Genomic DNA, 27713 nt, shown 5'->3' with positions numbered 1-27713 from the left:
TGATTTTGTCTCAGGTCACAATCCCAGGGTCGTGGAATCAAGCCCCACATCCGGATCTTCACTGAGCATGGAGCCTGCCTAAGAGTCTCTCTCTCCCCCTCTGTCCTTCTCCCCCACTTTCTCTCCCTCTTTTACTCTCTTAAATAATAAAAATTTGGACTAGCCAATACTTTGAGCCACCTGGAGGGAAGGGGTAAAAATTTCAGGTAGCTATACCATTATGACTTTGATGAAATAATTAACTCTTCAAAGTTCCATTGTGGAAGGGAACAGAATTAATTCTACAACTTATTTGTTTCTGAATATTTTATCAAATAGTCACAGTTCAGTTGCTAAAACACTGGCCACATTTACTGAAAACTGTTTAAATAACAGGATTTCGTATATGTTTGTTGAAATACATTTTCTACTTGAAAATGTCTCATCCATGCTTCTACACAGTGTTATATATTAAGCGAATATCAAGTGAAATATGCTAGGTTTTCTTCTTTCACTTTAATCACTTTAATTAGTCCTAATTAAACATTTGTTTCCCTTCACATTTTTCCTCATATCCATGGGTCTGTTTATACATTTCACATTCTTTACCAGTAGCTTTGGAAATCATAACTAAATGAAAACATATTAAATTTGGTCTACTTCAGAGTAGTTAATGGAGGAAGGAGACTCCCTGGCTCTGTACAAAAAAAAAAAATAGAGGTTAAAAAGTTTCCTACAATGCCTGGCTATTTTGGTTTGGCAATTTGCAATGCAATATCCATCTGCAGACAAGACCTTTTGGAGGATGCCCACCTTTATGCCAAATGCAAATATGAATTTGTACAAATTCACACCCAGTTGTATTCTGTTTTGAAACCTGCTACTAAAGGAACATGTATATATGTTAATGAAGATCACCCTCAGATCCATCATTTCAGTTATACTAGACCTATTGCTATGCAAAAACATTAAGATATGTTCCCTTAACTGGAATATTTCATTAAGCAGGTGTATCCAGACAGCTTGAAAGGCAGTGATAATTTGTGTTTACAATGATGATTCTGGAGCACTGTAAGATATTAAAATACATTTCAAATACTCAAAATAAAATGTACGTAAGTTCAGTATAGTTTTAGCATTGCATGTTTCTCATTTATTTTATTATAGATGTTCAAAAGTTGGGAATTAATATGTGTAACCTATTAATCAAGAATATATTAAGTCAGAATGTTTCACTTTTCAATTTATTTTAGTGAAAGGACATCCACTGTATTTGATTTGATGTTTTTATTTATCTGCATTTTCAAAACATACATTTTTAAGAAACTGGTCACTATATTTTCTTTAATTTCCTTTTTTTTTAAACTTAAAATTCCAAATTTAGGTTCCTGGTTATAAAGTTAATGTGGAAATTCTGACCATTTTGTTGTTGTTCAGTCTAAGGTAAAATATCAAGCCATAGGCCCCAAAGAACTTATTATGCCATTGCTATGATTTCAGAATTGTGCTAGATAATACTAGCTAGATAATACTGAAGCTTATAAAAACAAAAACTGAACACTTGATTTACTCATTTATTTAATAAATATTTATTGAACACAGACTATATGAAAGTCATTGCCATTTTGCTAACAAAAACAGTTGCTGTATTTCCCTCATAGAACTTAAATGTTATTGTTATTGGCTTCAAAAAACACATTATTCAAAAATCACACAAATAACTGTAAAATTCCAATGGCACAGAGGTCTATACTATTATGAAAACCTGGCCTGGGGAGTAAAGGATATCTTTCTTTAGATGAGATATGAGGGATGAGTAGGTAATGATATAAGCAGAGACAGGGTCTATATATATATAAGAAGGAAACATGGTACTTTTGAGAAAGTGAATATCTAGTATGAAATGAGTGCAGAGATGGTGAGTAAGATGTGAGTGATGAGGTAAGAGAGAGAAATGGGTCAGTGCACACAGCAACAAAGGGAAGTTTTGAGGGGTTTTAAGTAGGAATTGAAAAAATGACATAATAGATTTATGTTTTGAAAATAGGACATTGGTCAATGTGTACAAAATTGATAGAAGGATGCCATAATGGAAGCAAAAAGACAAATTAGGATACTACTGTGGTAGCCCATGTGAGAGATGACAGCAATGTTACAATGGTTCCAGTGATGGAGGACAGAAGCTTACACATTAGAGAGATATTTAGAAAGAAAATTTTCAAGTTTTGAAAGTATAAAGGTGGTTCCTGAAATAGAGAATACTGGAAGCGATGGAAATTTTCTCTTGGGATGGGTAGGGAGTAAGTTGGATTTCAGACATATTAGTCTTTGAGTTACTTACAGGACCTTTGGGTAAGGTGACACATGCAATAAAATCATTAAAGCACAAACCAAAACAATAAATAATACTGGCATGCTAGTAGTTCAGCCTTTAAACATTATGGGATTATTGATAGAGAAATGACATGTTCTATTACGCCTTTCATGAGTACATGGATTTGGGTTTCATAGCGGTGCAAGAGCAAGTCTTTTTTAGAATTTATTAACTCCTAGGTATTCTATTCTATTTATTCTATTCTATTCTTTTTTTTAATTTTTTATTTTTTTTCAATATATGAAATTTATTGTCAAATTGGTTTCCATACAACACCCAGTGCTCATCCCAAAAGGTGCCCTCCTCAATACCCATCACCCACCTTCCCCTCCCTCCCACCGCCCATCAACCCTCAGTTTGTTCTCAGTTTTTAAGAGTCTCTTATGCTTTGCTCTCTTCCACTCTAACCTCTTTTTTTCTTTCCTTCCCATCCCCCATGGGTTTCTGTTAAGTTTCTCAGGATCCACATAAGAGTGAAACCATATGGTATCTGTCTTTCTCTGTATGGTTTATTTCACTTAGCATCACACGCTCCAGTTCCATCCATGTTGCTACAAAGGGCCATATTTCATTCTTTCTCATTGCCACGTAGTACTCCATTGTGTATATAAACCACAATTTTTTTTTAATTTTTTTTTCAACGTTTATTTATTTTTGGGACAGGGAGAGACAGAGCATGAACGGGGGAGGTGCAGAGAGAGAGGGAGACACAGAATCGGAAACAGGCTCCAGGCTCTGAGCCATCAGCCCAGAGCCCGACGCGGGGCTCGAACACACAGACCGCGAGATCGTGACGTGGCTGAAGTCGGACGCTTAACCGACTGCACCACCCAGGCACCCCTAAACCACAATTTCTTTATCCATTCATCAGTTGATGGACATTTCGGCTCTTTCCATAATTTGGCTATTGTTGAGAGTGCTGCTATAAACATTGGGGTACAAGTGTCCCTATGCATCAGTACTCCTGTATCCCTTGGGTAAATTCCTAGCAGTGTTATTGCTGGGTCATAGGGTAGGTCTATTTTTAATTTTTTGAGGAACCTCCACACTGCTTTCCAGAGTGGCTGCACCAATTTGCATTCCCACCAACAGTGCAAGAGGGTTCCCGTTTCTCCACATCCTCTCCAGCATCTGGAGTCTCCTGATTTGTTCATTTTGGCCACGCTGACTGGCGTGAGGTGATATCTGAGTGTGGTTTTGATTTGTATTTCCCTGATGAGCAGCGACGTTGAGCATCTTTTCATGTGCCTGTTGGCCATCCGGATGTCTTCTTTAGAGAAGTGTCTATTCATGTTTTCTGCCCATTTCTTCACTGGGTTATTTGTTTTTTGGGAGTGGAGTTTGGTGAGCTCTTTATAGATTTTGGATACTAGCCCTTTGTCTGATATGTCATTTGCAAATATCTTTTCCCATTCCGTTGGTTGCCTTTTAGTTTTGTTGGTTGTTTCCTTTGCTGTGCAGAAGCTTTTCATCTTCATAAGGTCCCAGGAGTTCATTTTTGCTTTTAATTCCCTTGCCTTTGGGGATGTGCCAAGTAACAAATTGCTACGGCTGAGGTCAAAGAGGTCTTTTCCTGCTTTCTCCTCTAGGGTTTTGATGGTTTCCTGTCTCACATTCAGGTCCTTTATCCATTTTGAGTTTATTTTTGTGAATGGTGTGAGAAAGTGGTCTAGTTTCAATCTTCTGCATGTTGCTGTCCAGTTCTCCCAGCACCATTTGTTGAAGAGACTGTCTTTTTTTCCATTGGATATTCTTTCTTGCTTTGTCAAAGATGAGTTGGCCATACGTTTGTGGGTCTAGTTCTGGGGTTTCTAATCTATTCCATTGGTCTAAGTGTCTGTTTTTGTGCCAATACCATGCTGTCTTGATGATTACAGCTTTGCAGTAGAGGCTAAAGTCTGGAATTGTGATTCCTCCTACTTTGGTCTTCTTCTTCAAAATCACTTTGGCTATTCAGGGCCTTTGTGGTTCCATATGAATTTTAGGATGGCTTGTTCTAGTTTCGAGAAGAATGCTGGTGCAATTTTGATTGGGATTGCATGGAATGTGTAGATAGCTTTGGGTAGTATTGACATTTTGACAATATTTATTCTTCCAATCCATGAGCATGCAATGTTTTTCCATTTCTTTATATCTTCTTCAATTTCCTTCATAAGCTTTCTATAGTTTTCAGCATACAGATCTTTTACATCTTTGGTTAGATTTATTCCTAGGTATTTTAAGCTGCTTGGTACAGTCGTGAATGGGATCAGTTTCTTTATTTGTCTTTCTGTTGCTTCATTGTTAGTGTATAAGAATGCAACTGATTTCTGTACATTGATTTTGTATCCTGCAACTTTGCTAAATTCATGTATCAGTTCTAGCAGACTTCTGGTGGAGTCTATCAGATTTTCCATGTATAATATCATGTCATCTGCAAAAAGTGAAAGCTTGACTTCATCTTTGCCAATTTTGATGCATTTGATTTCCTTTTGTTGTCTGATTGCTGATGCTAGCACTTCCAGCACTATGTTAAACAACAGCGGTGAGAGTGGGCATCCCTGTCATGTTCCTGATCTCCAGGAAAAAGCTCTCAGTTTTTCCCCGTTGAGGATGATGTTAGCTGTGGGCTTCTCATAAATGGCTTTTACGATGTTTAAGTATGTTCCTTCTATCCCGATTTTCTCAAGGGTTTTTATTAAGAAACGGTGCTGGATTTTGTCAAAGGCCTTTTCTGCATTGATTGACAGGATCATATGGTTCTTATCTTTTCTTTTATTAACGTGATGTACGACATTGATTGATTTGCGAATGTTGAACCAGCCCTGCATCCCAGGAATGAATCCCACTTGATCATGGTGAATCATTCTTTTTATATGCTGTTGAATTCGATTTGCTAGTATCTTATTGAGAATTTTTGCATCCATATTCATCAGGGATATTGGCCTGTAGTTCTCTTTTTTTACTGGTTCTCTGTCTGGTCTAGGAATCAAAGTAATACTGGCTTCATAGAATGAGTCTGGAAGTTTTCCTTCCCCTTTTATTTCTTGGAATAGCTTGAGAAGGATAGGTATTATCTCTGCTTTAAACGTCTGGTAGAACTCCCCTGGGAAGCCATGTGGTCCTGGACTCTTATTTGTTGGGAGATTTTTGATGACTGATTCAATTTCTTCTCTGGTTTTGGGTCTGTTCAAGCTTTCTATTTCCTCCTGATTGACTTTTGGAAGAGTGTGGGTGTTTAGGAATTTGTCCATTTCTTCCAGGTTGTCCAATTTGTTGGCATATAATTTTTCATAGTATTCCCTGATAATTGTTTGTATCTCTGAGGGATTGGTTGTAATAATTCCATTTTCATTCATGATTGTATCTATTTGGGTCATGTCCCTTTTCTTTTTGAGAAGCCTGGCTAGAGGTTTATCAATTTTGTTTATTTTTGTTCAGAAAAACCAGATTTTGTATTTGGGATTTTTCTTGTTTCGTGAGATAGGCCTGGATTGAAATGTATTTTCCTCTCAGGACTGCCTTCACTACATCCCAAAGCGTTTGCATTGTTGTATTTTCATTTTCTATATATATATATATTTTTTTTTTTCCATATATATATATATATTTCCATATATATATATATTTCCATATATATATATATATATATATTTCCATATATATATATATTTTTTTTTTAAATTTCTTCTCTAATTTCCTGGTTGACCCATTCATTCTTTAGTAGGGTGTCCTTTAAGCTCCATGCTTTTGGAGGTTTTCCAGACTTTTTCCTGTGGTTGATTTCAAGCTTCATAGCATTGTGGTCTGAAAGTATGCATGGTGTGATTTCAATTCTTGTATACTTATGAAGGGCTGTTTTGTGGACCCAGTATGTGATCTATCTTGGGGAATGTTCCATGTGCACTTGAGAAGAAAGTATATTCTGTTGCTTTGGGATGCAGAGTTCTAAATATATCTGTCAAGTCCATCTGATCCAATGTGTCATTCAGGGCCCTTGTTTCTTTATTGACTGTGTGTCTAGATGATCTATCCATTTCTGTAAGTGGAGTGTTAAAGTCCCCTGCAATTACCACATTCTTATCAATAAGGTTGCTTATGTTTGTGAGTAATTGTTTTATATATTTGGGGGCTCCCGTATTCGGCGCATAGACAATTATAATTGTTAGCTCTTCCTGATCGATAGACCCTGTGATTATTATATAATGCCCTTCGTCATCTCTTGTTATAGCCTTTAATTTAAAGTCTAGTTTGTTTAAGTATGGCTACTCCAGCTTTCTTTTGACTTCCAGTGGCATGATAAATAGTTCTCCATCCCCTCACTCTCAATCTGAAGGTGTCCTCAGGTCTAAAATGAGGCTCTTGTAGACAGCAAATAGATGGGTCTTGTTTGTTTATCCATTCTGATACCCTATGTGTTTTGGTTGGTGCATTTAGTCCATTTACATTCAGTGTTATTATAGAAAGATATGGCTTTAGAGTCATTGTGATGTCCATAGGTTTCATGCTTGTAGAGATGTCTCTGGTACCTTGTCTCACAGGATCCCCCTTAGGATCTCTTGTAGGGCTGGTTTAGTGGTGACGAATTCCTTCAGTTTTTGTTTGTTTGGGAAGACCTTTATCTCTCCTTCTATTCTAAATTACAGACTTGCTGGATAAAGGATTCTCGGCTGCATATTTTTTCTGTTCATCACATTGAAGATCTCCTGCCATTCCTTTCTGGCCTGCCAAGTTTCAGTAGAGAAATCAGTCACGAGTCTTACAGGTCTCCCTTTATATGTTAGAGCACGTTTATCTCTAGCTGCTTGCAGAATTTTCTCTTTATCCTTGTATTTTGCCAGTTTCACTATAATATGTCGTGCAGAAGATGGATTCAAGTTATGTCTGAAGGGAGTTCTCTGTGCCTCTTGGTTTTCAATGCCTTTTTCCTTCCCCAGTTCAGGGAAGTTCTCAGCTATTATTTCTTCAAGTACACCTTAGCACCTTTCCCTCTCTCTTCCTCCTTTGGGATACCAATTATGCGTATATTATTTCTCTTTAGTGCATCACTTAGTTCTCTAATTTTCCCCTTATACTCCTGGATTTCTTTATCTCTCTTTTACTCAGCTTCTTCCTTTTCCATTATTTTATCTTCTAGTTCACCTATTCTCTCCTCTGCCTCTTCAATCTGAGCCGTAGTTGTCTCCATTTTATTTTGCAGCTTGTTGATGGCATTTTTCAGCTCCTCCTGGCTGTTCCTTAGTCCCTTGATCTCTGTAGCAAGAGATTATCTGCTGTCCTGTATACTGTTTTCAAGCCCAGCGATTAATTTTATGACTATTATTCTAAATTCACTTTCTGTTATATTGTTTAAATAGTTTTTGATCAGTTCGTTAGCTGTGTTATTTCCTGGATTTTTTCTGAAGGGAATTCTTCCGTTTTGTCATTTCGGATAGTCCCTGGAGTGGTGCTGGACTGCGGGGTACTTTCCCTGTGCTGTCTTGAATAACTTGCATTGGTGGGGGGGGTTGCAGTCAGACCTGATGTCTGCCCCCAGCCCACCGCTGGGGCCACAGTCCGACTGATGTGTGCCTTTTCTTCCCCTCTCCTAGGGGCGGGATTCACTGTGGGATGGCGTGGCCCTTCTGAGCTACTTGCACACTGCCAGGCTTGTGGTGCTGGGGATCTGGCGTATTAGCTGGAGTGCATCTGCAAGGTGCACAGGGGCGGGGGGAGGCAGGCTCACCTCATTTTTCCTTCAGAGATCCGCTTCAGGAGGGGCCCTGCAGCACCAGGAGGGAGTCAGACCCACTGGAGGGATGGATCCACAGAAACACAGAGTTGGGTGTTTGCAGGTGCAAGCGAGTTCGCTGGCAGGAACCAGTTCCCTTTGGGATTTTGGCTGGGGGATGGGCGAGGGAGATGGCGCTGGCAAGCGCTTTTTTCCCCGCCAAGCTGAGCTCTGTCGTCTGTCCGGGGCTCAACAACTCTCCCTCCTATTGTCCTCCAGCCCTCCCGCTCTCCGAGCAGAGCTGTTAGCTTATAACCTTCCAGATGTCAAGTCCCGCTTGCTGTCAGAACACACTCCATCTGGCCCCTCCGCTTTTGCAAGCCAGACTCGGGGGCTCTGCTTGGCTGGCGGGCCGCCCCTCCACCCCGGCTCCTTCCTGCCAGTCCGTGGAGCGCGCACCACCTCTCCACCCTTAGTACCCTCTTCCATGGGCCTCTCGTCTGTGCTTGGCTCTGGAGTCTCTGTTCTGTTGTCTTCTGGCGGTTTTCTGGGTTATTTAGGCAGGTGTAGGTGGAATCTAAGTGATCAGCAGGATGCGCGGTGAGCCCAGTGTCCTCCTACGCCGCCATCTTCCCAGGATCTATCAGCTTCTTCTTTTTACATAATTTTATCTTCTAGTTCACCTATTCTCTCCTCTGCCTCTTCATTCCGAGCCGTGGTTGTCTCCATTTTATTTTGCAGTTCATTAATAGCATTTTTTAGCTCTTCCTGGCTGTTCCTTAGTCCCTTGGTCTCTGTAGCAATATTTTACCTGCTGTCCTTTATACTCTTTTCAAACCCAGTGTTTAATTTTATGACTATCACTCCAAATTCACTTTCTGTTATATTGTTTAAATCGTTGTTGATCAGTTCCTTAGCTGTCATTATTTCCTGGATGTTTTGTTGATGGGAATGCTTCCGTTTCGTCATTTTGGATAGTCCCTGGAGTGGTGTGGAACCACGGGTCACTTCCCCTGTGCTGTCTTGAATAACTTGCATTGGTGGGTGGGGTTGCAGTGAGACCTGATGTCTGCCCCCAGCCCACCTCTGGGGCCACAGTCAGACTGGTGTGTGCCTTCTCTTTCCCTTTCCTAGGGGCGGGATTCACTGGGGTGGCGTGGCCCGTCTGAGCTACTTGCACACTGCCAGGCTTGTGGTACTGGGGATCTGGTGTATTAGCTGGGGTGGATTGGCAAGGTGCACAGGGGCAGGAGGAGCAGGCTCAGCTCGCTTTTCCTTAGGAGATCTGCTTCAGGAGGGGCCCTGCGGCACTGGGAGGGAGTCAGACCCACTGGAGGGATGGATCTGCAGAAGTACAGTGTTGGGTGTTTGCTTTGTGCAAGCAAGATCCCTGGCAGGAACTGGCTCCCTCTGGGATTTTCGCTGGGGGATGGGCCAGGTAGATGGCACTGGCAAGTGCCTTTTTTCCCCGCTAAGCTGCGCTCTGTCATCTGGGGCTCAACAACTCTCCCTCCCGTTGTCCTCCAGCCCTTCCGTTCTCCAAGCAGAGCTATTAGCTTATAACTTTCCAGATGTTAAGGCCCGCTTGCTGTCAGAACACACTCCATCTGCCCCCTCTGCTTTTGCAAGCTAGACTCGTGGGCTCTGCTTTGCCAGTGGGCTGCCCCTCTGCCCCGGCTCCCTCCTGCCAGTCCGTGTAGCACGCACCGCCTCTCTGTCCTTCCTACCCTCTTCTGTGTGCCTCTAGTCTGCACTTGGCTCCAGAGACTCCATTCTGCTAGTCTTCTGGTGGTTTTCTTGGTTATTTAGGCAGGTGTAGGTGGAATCTAAGTGATCAGCAATTCCCGGTGAGCCCAGTGTCCTCCTATGCTGCCATCTTCCAAATTCTTGACATGCCTTTGTTACCTCCACTTAATTAATAATGAGCACAACAAAAATAACAAACTTTTTGAAACTCTTATTAACGATAGATATTAAATGTGGAAATTGTCACATGAGTTAGTCCTAGGATTCCTCAAGGTCAAAATTCACTTTCTGACAAGGGTATTTGTCTCTCTATCATTTTATAGGAAAGTCTGGTTACTTTTACTTATTTCAATTTAAATTTGAGCTGATTCAACACTTAAGTATATCACATACTTAGTGTACTGTACTAATTAATATAAAACACAGTTTGGGTTAAAGCATCCACAGCTTCTTCCTTGTCACTGTGTATACTGAAACTTAGTGTTATTCAGACAATTTGCCTTCAGAACACACCACACGTATTTCATAGTTATGAGGTGTAGTTTATAAATTAGTTTCTATTATTACACTAGTTTAGGTCCTTTATCTTTTAGTTTCTAATGTTAGAGTAAGTTAGGTTCTTTATCTTTGAATAAAATTTCTGGGAGCAATAAAATGTTAAAGCAGTCATGGCTGAATATAATTTTGAGATAACATTTTGTTCCCCTCTGCCATCATTCCCTTTTCTCATATATAATTTCATTGTCTCTGGGGAAGTGTGTGGCAGAGTTCACTTTAGAGTTATCCTTGACAATACTTTCTTTCATATTCCACATCCAATCCATTAACCAATCTTCTTGACTGTGTCTTCAAAATACAAGAATCTAAACCCTGTCATCTCTTACTGTGTTACAGTCATGGTCTGAAACACCACAATCTCCTCCCTGGATCACCCTGTAATAAACTCCTACTTGGCCTATCTCCCACATCAGTTCATTATTAGTTTATTTCTAACACTATACCTGAGTGATACTTCATTTTTCCCCAATTATTTATTTAAATTCCAGTTGGTTAACATACATACAATATAATATTTTTTAAGGTGTAGGATTTAGTGATTCAATATGTATATACAACACCCAGTGCTCATCAAAAGAGCCTTTGCTAATACCCATCAGCCATTTACTCATCCCCCCAGTAACCCTCAGTCTGTATTCTATAATTTAGATTCTGTTGCTTGGTTTGCTCCTCTTATTTTCCCTCTTACGTTCATTTGTTTTGTTTCATAAGCTCCACATTTGCATGAAATCATATGGTATTTGACTTTCTTTGATTGACTTATTTCACTTAGTGTAATAGTTTCTAGTTCCATCCACATCATTGCAAATGGCAAGATTTCATTCTTTTTTTATGTCTGACTAATAGCCCATTGTGTGTCTGTTCATCCGACAATGGACATATTGGCTTTTTCCATAATTTTTTATTAATTTATTTTTTTTATTATCAATAAATTTATTCTCAAATTGGTTTCCATACAACAACCAGTGCTTATCCCAAAAGGTGCCCTCCTCAATACCCATCACCCACTCACCCCACCCTGCCACCCATCATAAACCCTCAGTTTGTTCTCAGTTTTCAGGAGTCGCATGTTTTGGCTCCCTACCTCTCTAACCATGTTTTTTCCTTCCCCTCCCCCATGGTCTTCTGTTAAGTTTCTTAGGATCCACATAGGAGTGAAAACATATGTAATCTGTCCTTCTCTGTATGACTTATTTCACTTAGCATAACACTCTCCAGTTCCATCCACGTTGCTACAAAAGGCCACATTTCATTCTTTCTCATTGCTATGAAGTATTCCGTTGTGTATATAAACCACAATTTCTTTATCCATTCATCAGTTGATGGACATTTAGGCTCTTTCCATAATTTAGCTATTGTTGAGAGTACTGCTATAAACATTGGGGTACAAGTGCCCCTAGGTATCAGCACTCCTGTATCCCTTGGGTAAATTCCTAGCAGTGCTATTGCTGAGTCATTGGGTTATGTCTATTTTTAATTTTTTGAGGAAACTCCACACTGTTTTCCAGAGTGGCTGTACCAGTTTGCATTCCCACCAACAGTGCAAGAGGGTTCCAATTTCTCCACATCCTCTCCAGCATCTATAGTCTCCTGATTTGTTAATTTTAGCCACTCTGACTGGCGTGAGGTGATATCTGAGTGTGGTTTGATTTGCACTTCCCTGATGAGGAGTGACGTTGAGCATCTTTTCATGTGCCTGTTGATCATCTGGATGACTTCTTTAGAGAAGTGTCTATTCATGATTTATGCCAATTTCTTCACTGGATTATTTGTCTTTTGGGTGTGGAGTTTGGTGAGCTCTTTATAGATTTTGGATACTAGCCCTTTGTCTGATATGTCATTTGCAACTATCTTTTCCCATTCCGTTGGTTGCCTTTTAGTTTTGTTGATTGTTTCCTTTGCTGTGCAGAAGGTTTTTATCTTCATGAGGTCCCAATAGTTCATTTTTGCTTTTAATTCCCTTGCCTTTGTGGATGTTTCAAGTAAGAAATTGCTGCAGCTGAGGTCAAAGAGGTTTTCCTCTGCATTCTCCTCTAGGGTTTTGATGGTTTCCTGTCTCACATTCGGGTCCTTTATCCATTTTGAGTTTGTTTTTGTGAATGGTGTAAGAAAGTGGTCTAGTTTCAATCTTTTGCATGTTGCTATCCAGTTCTCCCAGCACCATTTGTTAAAGAGACATCTTTTTTCCACTGGATATTTTTTCCTGCTTTGTCAAAGATTAGTGGGCCATACTTTTGTGGGTGTAGTTTTGGGGTTTCTATTCTATTCCATTGGTCTATGTATCTGTTTTTGTGCTAATACCCTGCTGTCTTGATGATTACAGCTCTGTAGTAGCAGCTAACGTCTGGGATTCTGATGCCTTCTGCTTTGGTCTTCTTCAAACTTACTTTGGCTATTCGGGTATTTTGTGGTTCCATACAAATTTTAGGATTGCTTGTTCTAGTTTCGAGAAGAATGCTGGTGCAATTTTGATTGGGATTGCGTTGAATCTGTAGATAGCTTTGGGTTATATTGACAGTTTAACAATATTTATTCTTCCAATCCATGAGCATGGAATGTTTTTCCATTTCTTTGTATTTACTTTTATTTCTTTCATAAGCTTTCTATAGTTTCAGCATAGAGATCTTTTACATTTTTAGTTAGGTTTATTCCTAGAAGTGCAATCGTGAATGGGATCAGTTTCTTTATTTGTCTTTCTGTTGTTTAATTTTTAATGTATAAGAATGCAACTGATTTCTGTACATTAATTTTGTATCCTTCAACTTGGCTGAATTCATGTGTCAGTTCTAGGAGACTTTTGGTGGAGCCTATCAGGTTTTCCATGTCTAACATCATGTCATCTGCAACAAGTGAAAGCTTAACTTCATCTTGGCCAATTTTGATGCCTTTGATTTCCTTTTGTTGTCTGATTGCTGATGCTAGGACTTCCAACCCTATGTTAAATAAGAGAGGTGAGAGTGGACATCCCTGTCGTGTTCCTGATCTCAGGGAGAAAGCTCTCAGTTTTTCCCCATTGAGGATGACATTAGCTGTAGTCTTTCCATAAATGGCTTTTATGATGTTTAAGTATGTTCCTTCTATCCCGATTTTCTTGAGGGTTTTTATTAAGAAAGGATGCTGAGTTTTGTCAATTGGTTTTTCTGCATCGATTGTCAGGGTCATATTGTTCTTATCTTTTCTTTTATTAATGTGATGTATCACATTGATTTGCGAATGTTGAACCAGCCCAGGAATGAATCCTACTTGATCATGGTGAATAGGTCTTTTTATATGCTGTTGAATTTGATTTGCTAGTATCTTACTGAGAATTTTTGCATCCATACTTATCAGGGATATTGGCCTGTAGTTCTGTCTCTCTCTCTCTCTCTCTCTCTCTCTCTCTCTTTTTTGCTGGGTCTCTGTCTAGTTTGGGAATCAGGCTAGATTGATTGCTTGCTTCATTGAATGAGTCTGGAAGTTTTCCTTCCCTTTCCATTTTTTTGGAACAGCTTGAGAAGAAAGGGTATTATCTCTGCTTTAAATTTCTGGTAGAATTCCTCAGGGAAGCCATCTGGTCCTGGACTCTTATTGGTTGGGAGATTTTTGGTAACTGATTCAATTTCTTCACTGGTTATGGGTCTATTCAAGTTTTCTATTTCTTCCTGTTTGAGTTTTGGAAGTGCGTGGAGGCTTAGGAATTTGTCCATTTCTTCCAGGTGTCCAGTTTGTTGGCATAAAATTTTTCACAGTATTCCCTGACAATTGCTTGTACTTCTGAGGGATTGGTTGTAATAATTCCATTTTCATTCATGATTTTATCTATTTGAGACCACTTTCTTACACCACTCACAAAAATAAAATCAAAATGGATAAAAATCTGAATGTGAGACAAGAAACCATCAAAACCCTTAAGGAGAAAGCAGGAAAAAAAAACTCTCTGACCTCAGTCGCAGTAATTTCTTACTTGACACATCCCCAAAGGCAAGGGAATTAAAAGCAAAATTGAACTGTTAGGACCTCATGAAGATAAAAAGCTTCTGTACTGCCAAATAAACAATCAACAAAACTAAAAGGCAACCAACAGAATGGGAAAAGATATTCACAAATGACATATGGGACAAAGGTTAATATCCAAAATCTATAAAGAACTCACCAAACTCCACACCCGAAAAACAAATAATCCAGTGAAAAAATGGGCAGAAAACATGAATAGACACTTCTCTAAAAAAGACATCCAGATGGCCAACAGGCACATGAAAAGATGCTCAACGTCACTCCTCATCAGGGAAGTACAAATCAAAACCACACTCAGATACCATCTCACTCCAATCAGAGTGGCTAAAATGAAAAAAATCAGGAGTGTATAGATGCTGGAGAGGATGTAGAGAAATGGGAACCCTCTTGCACTGTTGGGAATGCAAACTGGTACAGCCACTATGGTAAGCAGTGTGGAGGTTCCTCAAAAAATTAAAAATAGATCTACCCTATGACCCAGCAATAGCACTGCTAGGAATCTACCCAAGAGATACAGGAGTGCTGATGCATAAGGACACTTGTACCCCAATGTGTATAGAAACACTTTCAACAATAGCCAAATTATGGAAAGAGCCTAAATGTCCATCAACTGATGAATGGATAAAGAATTTGTGGTTTATATATACAATGGAATACTACTTGGGAATGAGAAAGAATGCAATATGGCCTTTTGTAGCAACGTGGATGGAACTGGAGAGTGTTATGCTAAGTGAAATAAGTCATACCGAGAAAGACAGATACCATATGTTTTCACGGTTATGTGGATCCTGAGAAACTTAACAGAAGACCATGGGGGAGGGGAAGAGGAAAAAAACAGAGAGAGAGTGAGGCAAACCATAAGAGACTCTTAAAAACTGAAAATAACCTGAGGGTTGATTGGGGGTGGGAGGGAGGGGAAAGTGGGTGATGGGTATTAAGGAGGGCACCTGTTGGGATGAGCACTGGGTGAATGGAATCTAATTTGACAACAAATTTATATATATATATATAATCTCATTTTACCTGATTTTAATTAATTTCATTTTCATTGTTTCAATAAACCAATATCTTAAAATACACACATTTATTTTCAAACTCATTAATTGGAGTCAGAACACTCCCTCTTTCATTTTTAAAACCAAAGGTATAGTTTTTCATCTAAGTTTAGAGTTCCTTTTTGCCAAATGACAAATGCACTTATTTTTACATAAGCCTTATTAAATTCAATAGATCCTACCTGTTTCCTCTCTGCTACTCCCTTGTGTTTTTGAAAAGATTTAGTGGTCCCAGTAACCGTTTTTGTATTTGTATAAAATTATAAACAAGCATTAAAAAAAACAATGGCATTAATAAAGAAATCCACATTAAGCAGTGAAGAAGGTACATATTATTGTCACTTTCTTTTCACAGGATCTTCTCAAGGGACCAGTTCTTCATGCTTAAATTTGAGTTTGAAAAGTTTATTTGAAGATTCCCACACTATGGATTTTCTGTAAGAAGACTGATCATTAATATTGCTAAAATATCATCTAGGATATAACATTATTTGAGGCTAACTTTATAGAAAATTCTGAAATTTGAAGGAACTCACAAAAGCTAACAATACCAGAAACAATACAGATCCTGAGTAAAATAGAAATAAAGAAAAGTATAAATAAGGAATTTCAAATTCAATTTACATAAATTTTAATAAAAATTATTCTAAGGATATAATACTTAGTAAAATCAAAAGAAAAAGAAATTAGAACTTTGTTGCTTACCTAGTGGTAATAGTGACCGCATGGTTGTCTGTTAATTTTTGGAACCATTCTTAATAAATAACTAAAGAAGGAATCCAGAGCAAAGTTACATTTTAAAGTTTTTTTTTTCAATAATCTCTATGTAGCCCCAATGTGGAACTTGAACCCATGACCAGGATAAAGAGTTGCACACTCTTCTCAATGATCCAGGCAAGCACCCACTATGCAACTGGGCATTTTATTGACCTTATTGTGTTGTTGTTGAGGAAAGCCCATATATTCATTCATTATGTTTTTAGAAACAGATTTTCTCCATTAATAGTACTGGAAATGCAGAGATATGAAAAAAGAAAGAAAGAAAGAAAGCCTTCCAACAGCTATGTATAGTTGTAAGTGCTATTTAAAATCCTGATGAAAAGTTGATTTTTTAATATGTGGAAATCCAGTTATTACAGATTCTCCCATTCTGTCTGCAAAACAGATATTTTACTTTTGATAAATTATCAATGAAGACTGAAATTTAATAAGACCCTGAGTTTCAAGAAATGGCTCCTAAAACAAGGGCTAAGTCAATTTAACTGACTATGTCTGTTTATTTCTATCCCTGGCTTGTTAGGGTAACCTAGAAATACTTTATTCAAGAGGTCAATCATTTAATGGGCAACATATACCCTTTTGTTTCTGGCTGGTAATCTGGCAAAAGGGGATCTTATTTACAAAAGTAGATGCAATAAAGATGTTTTTCTGCAAATCCGTTGCTACTACTGAAGGAAAACGATTAAAAGCACATACTTTACTTTGGGTGGGCTTAATGTGTAAGCTGTGTACAATGTGAGCATGTCATGATTCGAAGATATAAAATATGTCTGGAAAGATAATTGCTTATGAAAATCATAGTACATGGGATATGTGCATTTCTCATTTTCAGTGTGTATAGTTAACCTTTTCAGAACATTTTCTATGTGTCTGGTCCTATAATAGGCATTTTTCTTATATAGTAACAATCTTAATAATCCCCCAAAGCAGATACTTGTATATCCCTATTTTATAGATGAGGCGAATGAAGCTTAGAGAGATTAAGTAAATTGTCAAAGATTCTAGCCTTTATAAGTGGTGAAGCTATGATTTGAATCAAATGATCTAACTTTGGAACTCATGTGCTTAACTGTTTTGTCAGACCGATGAGGGATATTTCAACTGTAATACAACTAGGAATCTACAATTTATTATTGTATTATATATTCGGTTTTTGGTACCTTTTCAAGTTGTGCTAAGGAGACTGTAGAGGAGTATAATCTAATTACCATTTTCCTAGTTCAAGTTATGCTATCCTAAAAAATAATATAAAGATAAAGCATGTGAGTCTGAAAAATAAGTCAACTAGCTTCACTATGAATTTGACATGGAGAAATTCCAAGTAGAATAAAAACCATATAACCATTGTCACATAAGGAAAAGAAAAGTGAATTACTGCAATAATTCACTTGGTGGCTTCCTTGCTGTTACTTCAGCATCCTTCCATAAAGGAATAAAGTTTTGTTGTTGCAAATATCAGAAGTATTTGCACAGAGGCCAGTAAGGCCATATTTACTGGTATGCTTTACCACATTGTTGGATAGAAGTGGGTTCCACAAAATAAAAGAAGGAAAAGTCCTGATCTGTATTAACTCAACAAATGCACGAGACTGCCTAAGTTTCTACTGTGGCTCTGCAAAGTACTAGCTATTTGATGTTCAGAATTTTCCTTAATTTCATCTTACTCAGTGAACTGATCAGTATAACGGAAATAATAATAGTGTTTGCCTTATAATTTTGTGAGGATTATAAAACTTAATAAAAAGTGCTTAATTCAATGCCTGGCTCAGAGTCATCCATCAGTAAATGCCAAGTATTTGCCAAGTAAATGCCAAGATTATTATCATTATCTTTATCACTTAAACAGATTAAATACAATAATGTATTTTATCTGACACACATTTTATTGTCTGATACATACCATATTACATGACACAAATCACATTATTTTATTTAATCATTAAAACAACCCTATGAGATAGTTATTCATTTCTGCCACTTTAGATGAATAAACAAACCGAGGTACAGAAAGACTAATTAGTCTAGAAATTTGGATCTGAAAGCATGTATGTGGAGAACTTATGTTGAAGCCTCATCTATAATAATTTTTATATATTACATACATATACATATATATTATATAACATATAATATATATTATAAATATTATAATATATATAATAATTCCGCTTGGAATTTCTCCATGTCTAACACAAAAGAATTGGTAATTACCCAACTATCTAGTAAAACCAATAACTGTGTTTTATGAACCTTTCCTATATGGAGATAATTTTATTCAAATGTATAGTGAAGCTAGTTGACTTTCTTTTTCAGAATCACATGCTTTGTCTTTCTATTAATTATTTTTTAGGATAGCGTCTCTTGAACTAGGCAAATGGTTATTAGATTTTACTCCTCTACAGTCTCCTTAGCACAACTTGAAAAGGTATCCAAAACCCCAGAAAGAGTTATTGATGAATAATTGTCCTGGGGTTCAATTAGCCAAAAAACAAAAAAAAACAAAAACAAAAGACAACAAAAGCAAAAAAAAAAAAAACAAACAACAAAAACAAAAACAAAACTTACCATAGAACTTTACTTTTTTTAAGTATATGAACCACTGCTTCACTTGCTATCACTGTCTGGGATTTATTCCTTTTATCCATCACTAAATGTGGGGATTTGAGGCAAGATATTTAACTTCTCTGTTGCAGTGCCTTCAAATGTAAAATATCTATCTCTTAATTATTTGTTTTTAAAAGGATTAAAGGAGTTACTGCACATAAAGTGCCTACAACAGTGTTTGGCAGTTGGTAAACACTCAGTAAATCTTTCTCCTCCTTTATTCAGTATTTTGGTGTTTAACCTTTGCGTAGCATTTTTATTCAGGAATGACAATTTTGTTTACTTTTAAAAAATATTAGTTAAGCACTTCCTGTATGTTACCAGGTGAATTAGGGAGACCCTGGGCCATGCCGACTCAATCCATTCAATCCTCAAGATGATATGGACATTTTGTGCTCATCACAAGAATGAATTCGAGGACAGATATGACACCGCGGACAAGAGCAACACAAGTAGGAAAGTTTACTAAAGTGAAAGTAAACTCTCACGGTGTGTGTGTGTGAGAGAGAGAGAGAGAGGGAGAGAGAGAGAGAGATGGGGGGTCACTGTGCACCCTGGGGTTTTGGTCTCTATATCAAATTGACAGTTGTTAACTAGGGGATAGAATATTCATTACCTCGGGCAGGGATTTCTTGGAAACAGGGTCTTATGCTTTTTTTCTCCCCTTATTCGGTCAGGGTACCTGTCATGGCACCCACCATCTTGGGCTTGTCTGATTTGGTCCAGCTTCTTGTGGAATGCTGCCAGTACTGGCATCTGACTTTCCAGATAGCTGGCCATGACTTCCTCTCTGCTGGTCTCCAGGTGTCCTTTTAGAACCTAATCTAACTGCCTACTCTAACATATGTAGTAGACATTTTGATATGCATTAGAGGTAAAGAAAAATATGACACTTATTTTTTAAAAAGGATTCATGGATAATATTAGATATACATATGTAAACAACAAATTATAAAGGTGGTGAATATCAAGGATGCATATGTAAATTATTGAGTATAAAAAAAATGAACTATGAATCCCATCCTATGGCTGGTATGCTCTAGATAAGTAAATCTTACCAGATCTAATTCCAATTTTCAAAAAAAGGCCATATTTTGTAAAAAGTTTCTTGAGGTGTCTGGTAGCAAAGGAACAGGTTCACTTCCTCATGACAGCAAACTGTACAAAATAATTATTCATTGCTTCATGAACTAGTACATTGTCATCGAGTTTTGCACATTTTTGAAGGGTGTTTCAGTTTCTTCCTTGAATCACAGCTCTGTAACATAAGTACAACCACTAATGAGTAATTCTCCAAGTGATTAAACAAACCTCATCTTTTACTTAGGAAAAAAAAAAGCATAAGTCCAGCATGTATGTAATGACCATCTTTCAACATTTTTTGTTATTTTGAAAGGTTCAATATGCATTTGGGAGTATTTTTTGTCATAACCATATGAATCATGAAGGATCTTCCCCACTAAACTTTTAAAACAGAGTAAAATAGTAAAGAACAAGATGCATATGTTGTTAGGTATCTTTGGGACCACTGCCTTAGGACAGTTAGCATTAATGCCAATAAAGCTAAACTAAAATGCAATCTGTCAGCATATAATGCAGAAACCCATGGGTTAGTAAATTTTCTTCTTTTGAATATATGTAGCTCTCACTTTTCATAAGGAAAACACCTTACTGGTTGAGATTTAGGTAGATTCATTGTGGTAGTCTAGTAAATTTAGCCAAAAAAAAAAATATGCCACAGTATGATTTTGTACAACACAGTGTTATGAGACCATGTGATTGTTAGTGCTGTGATGCAGAATAATTTTTCCCCAAGGTTCAAAGTATTATGTGTATATTTTATTTCCAATATATAGTGGTGAATACTTAAACACAGGTTTAATTTAGTAAATATGCATGATATTTTATATACCCACTTTGGCAAGATGCAATCATATGTATTAAAATTAAACTATATAGACAATAGGACTTCTTGAATGGTGAAGTGAACACCTTTATAAATCTACTCCTTTGTAAAACTGACCAAAAACCCTTGAAAAAATTGGTCAAAATCAACTTTTATCAGACTCTTATATATAAGCAAAGGCTTACAAAAATCTGAGTAGTATTTTTTCAAGAAAAAAAATCTCAAGTTTGTTAAGAACACTAGAGTTTGTGATGGTTTAATTTGGCTTGCATTCATCCATTTCTTCTCAGTTTCACTGTAGCACTGACAACCAGAAAGCTCACAATTATGGTAGTTGTGAAAAACATCAATCTTACAGTCATTGTAGCAAGCAGACCAGGTTTGGAGCTCTTGAAAAAGCCCCATTCTCAAAGTCTTATCCTTATTTGAACTTTCTCTTAGATCCTTGTAAAAGCTTCCATTTCAGGGTGTTTTTTTTTTTCACTTAACTCTGTTAATTCTTCAGGAAAAGTTGTATTCCCAAAGTGTTAACAGCAGTCAGAAACAATTGTTTAATATTGCAGCTGTGTGAAGCTGTGATAACTATAGTTGTTAACAAGTGCTTGACCAAAAAATTAGAAGTAATATCTAGGAAACATAATGCCCATAAAGAGCTTTGAAAAACTCTGATATGTTCCTCCTGGGGAGATGGAAGTCCAGACACATGTGCAGGGCTCTGTGCATTCTCAGGTAAGAATTCAGAGATCCCCCATCTTTCACCTCTTTCTGACATTGAGCAAATGTACAAAAAGGAAATGAAAGTTATGGCAGAGTTTTATACTATATGAGTGATGAATTCATGCTCCAAAACATGCATAACCCCTTGGAAAAATGTGGAAGTGTTATTGGTTCAAAGCATTTAAGGAAGTATTTGTCTATTTATTATCTGACCACCAAGCTAATCAAGCAGAGACTTCAGTGGACACACACAACAAAGTATACAGACTTTATAGAAGTTTTACAGCAAAGTCACTAAATAAACAAGCAGAAAATAATAACAAGGAAAAGCAATAATGAGAAATTTTGAGGGATTTAGGATTTCCATAGTTGTTATATTGCAATGTAATATTTAAAATATACAGTGTTTTTTTAAGGATGGGAAATATTCAAATATATAGGTGATTATGGTCTAAATGCAGGTAAAAATAATATAAATAGTCCATTAGAAAACCTAGAGTTTGAGAAACTTAACAGAAACCCATGGGGGAGGGGAAGGGAAAAAAAAAGGTTAGAGTGGGAGAGAGCCAAAGCATAGGAGACTGTTAAAAATTGAGAACAAACTGAGGGTTGATGGAGGGTGGGAGGGAGGGGAGGGTGGGTGATGGGTATTGAGGAGGGCACCTTTTGGGATGAGCACTGGGTGTTGTATGGAAACCAATTTGACAATAAATTTCATATATTGAAAAAAAAAGAAAACCTAGAGTTTGGACTTACTGACTAGACAAATACTTTAAATATACAATTATAGTATGGTCAAATAACTAAAAGAAACCATGCTTACTAAACTAAAAGAAAGTATAAGGATGAAATCACACCAAATAGAAAAGATCAATAAGAGGCCAATTTCTTTTTTAAAAAGAAGAAAAGCGAAATTCTGCAGCTAAAAAGTAAAAGTACAATAAATAAAATGAAAAATTCACTTTATACTCTAAACAGCAGATTTGAACTGACATAGAAACGTGATTTTTATCACCAGACTTGAATATAGATCAATTGGTAATATCCAGTTTGTGGAATAACAAGTAAGAAAAGAGAGAATAAAAGTTAACAAAACTTCACAGTTATGGAATGGGTTGTGGGGAAAAAAGAAATATTTGCCAAATATGTATAGGATAAGGGGTTAATTTCTGAAATCTATAAATAACACATACAACTCGATAACATAAAACAATCTGCTTGAAAAATGAACACAGAAAGAAAAAAAGTACATTTCTCCCAAAAAGAACACCCAAATGACCAACAGGTACATGAAAAGGAGCTCAATATCACAAATTATCATAGAAATATAAATTAAAATCACCATGAGATATAACCTCACACCTATTAGAATGACTATCATCAAGAAAAGAAGATAATGAAGATGTGGGGGAAAAGCCACACTTCTACACTGTAGTGGAATTGTAAGTTGTTCCAACTGCTGTGGAAAACAGCATGAAAGTTCCTATAAAAATGAAAAATATGATCCAGCAATCCCACTTCTAGGTATACATCCAAAGGAAATGAAAACAGGATATCCAAGAGCTATCTGTATTACCATGTTTAAAGCAGCATTATTTACAATAGCCATTATATAAAAAAGAACTTGTGTCACCAGTGGATGAATGAATAAAAATGATATGGTATTTACCTATATCTATATTTGTATCTATATATCTATACACACTTATACAGATGCACAGTGAAATTATTCAGCCATGAGAGAGAGGTAAATCTTGCCATTTGCAAGAATATGAATGGACCTTGAGGGCATTATCCTAAGTGAAAAAAAGTCAGACAGAGAAAAACAAATATTGTATGCAATCATTTATATGTGGAATCAGAAAAAGCCAGACTCATTAAAATAGAAAGTTGAATGGTGGTTATCAGAGGCATGGGTGTAGGGAATATAAGGATATGTCATTTAAATGTACAAACTTGCAAATAGTGTATAAGTTTTGGAGATCAAATGGACAGTACAGAGGTTATAGTCAAAAACACTATATGATAAACACCAAAGTGGCTAAAAGATTATATTTTAATAGTTCTCACAAGAAAGTAATAATTATGTGATGTGATAGAGATGTTAGCTAACACCACAGTGGTAATCATATTATAATATGTAAATTTATTAAGTTAATGCATCATACAACTTAAATTATACACAATAACATGCTTATTGTATTTCAATAAAAATGAATCAACAAAGATACATGTGGAACACCATGAAGTTTACCAATATATGCATAATTGTTCTAGGCACAGTGAAGGACATTTTATAATGATGAAATAGTCATTTCAATGGGAATACATATATATATTTTTTAATTTTTATTTTAATTCTAGCTAGTTAACAAACACTGTTGTTATTTTCAGGTGTACGACATAGTGATTAAAAAATTTCATACATCACCCAGTGCTCATCATGAAAAGTGCACTCCTTAATGCCAACCTATATAATCCACCCCCCTACCACACTCCCTTCTGATAACCTTCAAGTTGTTTTCTATCATTAAGAGTCTGTTTCTTGATTTCTCTTTCTTTCTTTCTCTCCTTCTTTCCCCTTTGCTCATTTGTTTTGTTCCTTAAAATCCACATATGAGTACTATCATATGGTATTTTTCTTTATCTGACTTATTTTACTTGGCATTATATTCTCTAGCTCCATCCATGTCTTTGCTAATAGCAAAATTTAATTCTTCTTTATGCCCGAATACTATTCCATTGTATACCTACAAAATCTTCTTCATCCACTCTTCAGTTAATGGACACTTAGGTTGATTCTATACCTTGGTTATTGTAAACAATGCTACTATAAACATAGGGGTGCATGTATCCTTTTGAATTAGTGTTTTCGTATTCTTTCGGTAAATACCTAGCAGTGCGATTGCTGGATCATAGGGTAATTTTGTTTTTAAGTTTTCAAGAAACCTCCACACTGTTCTCAACAGTGCTTGCACCAGTTTGCATCCTCATCAACAGTGAAAGAGTGTTCCTATTTTTCCACATCCTAACCAAGACCTCTTGTTTCTTGTGTTGTTGATTGTGACAGATGTGAGGTGATATCTCATTGTAGCTTCATTTTGCATTTCCCTGATGTTAAGTGATGTTGAACATCTTCTCTCGAGTCTGTTGGGCATCTGTATGTCTCTTTTGGATAAATATCTCTTTATCAGAACACATAGCACAATGAGTACACACGCAAACATTTCCCCAAATCTATTTGCATGAAAAGCATGAAGGGCTGAATTTCCTGAGTGCATGCAACCATCAGCTCATTAAAACCTGGATTTAAAGGTAAGCTGGCTTGGTTGGAACAGAACCCTGAAGGAACTATCTTGCTCCTGGAGAGAAGGAAGGCAAAAGCCTAGTTGCAGACAGTGTAGAAACGGAGATCTTAAAAATGCCTGAGACACACAGTAGTGAGAGCATTTATTTGATCTTCTCTGAAAACTTCCCTGAGAGGAAGCATTCATAGAGATGCTTATCCAGGAAGAAAGTAGCTGGCTGGCCTCATTTCACTCCTCTGCCCCTCAGCATAAACAGGAGCCACCTTCAAGAAACAGAGCTGCATTAACTCTGGCTGAATTTTTGCATAAACCAAGCCTCACATGCCTGCACCCTGGAAGGACTGCCTTTCTCAGTCCAGTTTGCCTAGTCCCATTGAAGTGGGCCCCTACTCCAGAAGACTGGAGCAAATGTCCTGCTCACACTATGTCTCCTAACCATAGAATTATACAAGGCCTCAGTTTTCTTCAAAGTGGAAGTGGGTCTCATTTTACAGACAGATCAGAACACATCTAGTTAATTTACCACATTAGGGGCAATAATTATAAAGCAAAAGTTCCTCTGCAGACAAGTGGCCTGAATCATAGAGCAACCAAAATGCAATATTAGAACACATACAGCACACACCAAGGACACTTACTGAAGATCCAGGCCTTGGATGCTACATGACTTCTTCATAAAGCCAGTATTTTCAGATGGAGGAAGCATGACTGGCTATTTTAAAACAGAGAAGAAAGCAGAGACATAGACAAAATGTCAAGACAGAGGAATTTATCCTATATGAAAATATAAGATAAGGCCACAGCCAGAGATCTAAGTGAGAGGGGTGTAGGTACCATCGCCTGATGGAGAATGTAAAACAACAATCATAAGGATACTCACAGAGCTTGAGAAAAGAATAAAAGACATGAGTGAGACCATTACCAGAGATAAAAAGGCTAAAAGAGAATCATCAGAGATTAAAAAAATGCAATAAATGAGAATAGAATTAGGCTTGATGCAATGAAGAAAAGACTGGAAGAAGCAGAGGAATGATTGAGTGACATAAAAGATAAAATAATGAAAAATAATAAAGCTGAAACAGTGTGGAAAATAATAATTATGGAACAAAAGAATAGACTTAGGGAAATCAGTGAAACTATCAAATGTAATAACATTCACATTATAGGAATTCCAGAAGAGGAAGCAATTTTAAAAAGGCTCAGAAAATACATTTGAGAATACTAGCTGAAAATGTCTCTAATCTAAGGGAGGAAACAGACATTCAGAACCACGAGGCACAGAGAATACCCATAAAAATCAACAAAATCAGATTAATACCAAGAGATATTGTAATTACATTTGCAAAATATACTGAAAAGAAAAAAAATTCTTACAAGGAGTAAGACAAAGAAGTCTTGAACTTACAAGGGAAGACCCATAAGAATAGCTGCAGATTTCTCAACAGAAATGTGGCAAATCAGAAAGGAGTGCTATGATATATACACAGTGCTGAATGGGAAAAATATGCCATCAAGAACACTCTATCCAGCAAGGGCTGCATTCAGAATAGGAAAAATATAGAGTTTTCCAGACAAATAAAAACTAAAAAATGTTTGTTACCACTACACCAGCCCTGCAAGAAATATTAAAGGGGACATTTAAAGTGGAAAGGAAAGAACAAAAGTGAAAAAGACAAGAAAGGAACAGAAAAGATCTCTAGTATCATGATAAAACAAGTAAAGCAATGTCATTAAGTAGATATCTATGAATAATTACTTTCAAATTAAATGGTGTAAATGTTCCAATAAGACATAGGATGTCAGAACAGATAAAAATGAGACCCATGTATATCATGCCTACAGGAGACATACTTTAAAGCTAAAGACAACTGCAGATTGAAAATGAGAGGATGGAGAAACATTTATCATGCAATGGATGTCAAAAGACATCAAAAGAGTAGCAATACTTATATTGAACAAATTAGACTTTAAACCAAAGACTATAGCAAGAGACAAAGAAAGACACTATATGATAATAAAGGGAGGAATCCAACAAGAAGATCTAACAATTGTAAATATTGCCCCCAACATGGAAAACCCAAATGTATAAAACCATTAATAAAAACACAAAGGAACTCATTCATAATAAATCCAAAAATAGTAGGGGATTTTAACACCCCACTTATATCAATGAACAGATCATCTAAACAGAAAATCAACAAGGAAACAATGGCTTATAATGACACAGTGGACCAGCTGGACTTAAGATATATTCAGGGAAGTGGGGAGTTAAGATGGAAGAGAAGTAGAGGGACCAGGATTTTCCTCATGCCTCAAACACAACCATACTGAGGTTAGATCACTTGGAACACTCAGGAAATCAATCTGTAGAGTGGCAGAAGGACCTCCACATTTGGAAGGAGACAACTTGGCAGGATCAAGGTTCATGTATATGAGTTGGAGGAGATAAATAGCATAGGCACAGAGCAGTGGGAACCCTTTCTCTGGAGAGACAAAAGGGAGAGAAAGAGTGAGGCTTATGAAAATATGGCATTGAGTTAGCACAAGAGGAAAACCTCTCCAGATCATGGACTGGAGAACAAAGAATACGGAGAGTGCCAGTTTATTCTTTGCAAACAGCCTTAGGAGCTGAAACTCAGAGGTTCAGAAGTGGGTGACTTTTTCTGGAGCAAATCTGGGAGCCTTGGTGCCTACTCCTGTGGAGGGGGAAGCCAGCCCTGGAGCACATAGTGCAATGTAGCAATCTCAGAGGCACATTGGGAGAGAACAGTCCCCTTCCGGGAGTACTTTAGGAAGAGGATTTATTGTCTTCCCAAGGACTGAAGCCCTTGCAGATACCAGCCAAGAGCTTTTGATCAGCAAGGTAGAGTGGCTTTACTCTGGAACAGGGAGAGGAGCCACACCAAGCTGGGTCCAGTAAGACTTCAGGGTCTGAATTCCAGACAAGTTCCTAGAAGGTGAGAGAGAACTATAACAGGACAGGGTGACCACCATCGCTATTCTT

This window comes from Acinonyx jubatus, chromosome X, assembly GCF_027475565.1.
Source record: "Acinonyx jubatus isolate Ajub_Pintada_27869175 chromosome X, VMU_Ajub_asm_v1.0, whole genome shotgun sequence".
NCBI lineage: Eukaryota > Metazoa > Chordata > Mammalia > Carnivora > Felidae > Acinonyx > Acinonyx jubatus.
This window is presented reverse-complemented; position numbering follows the sequence as displayed.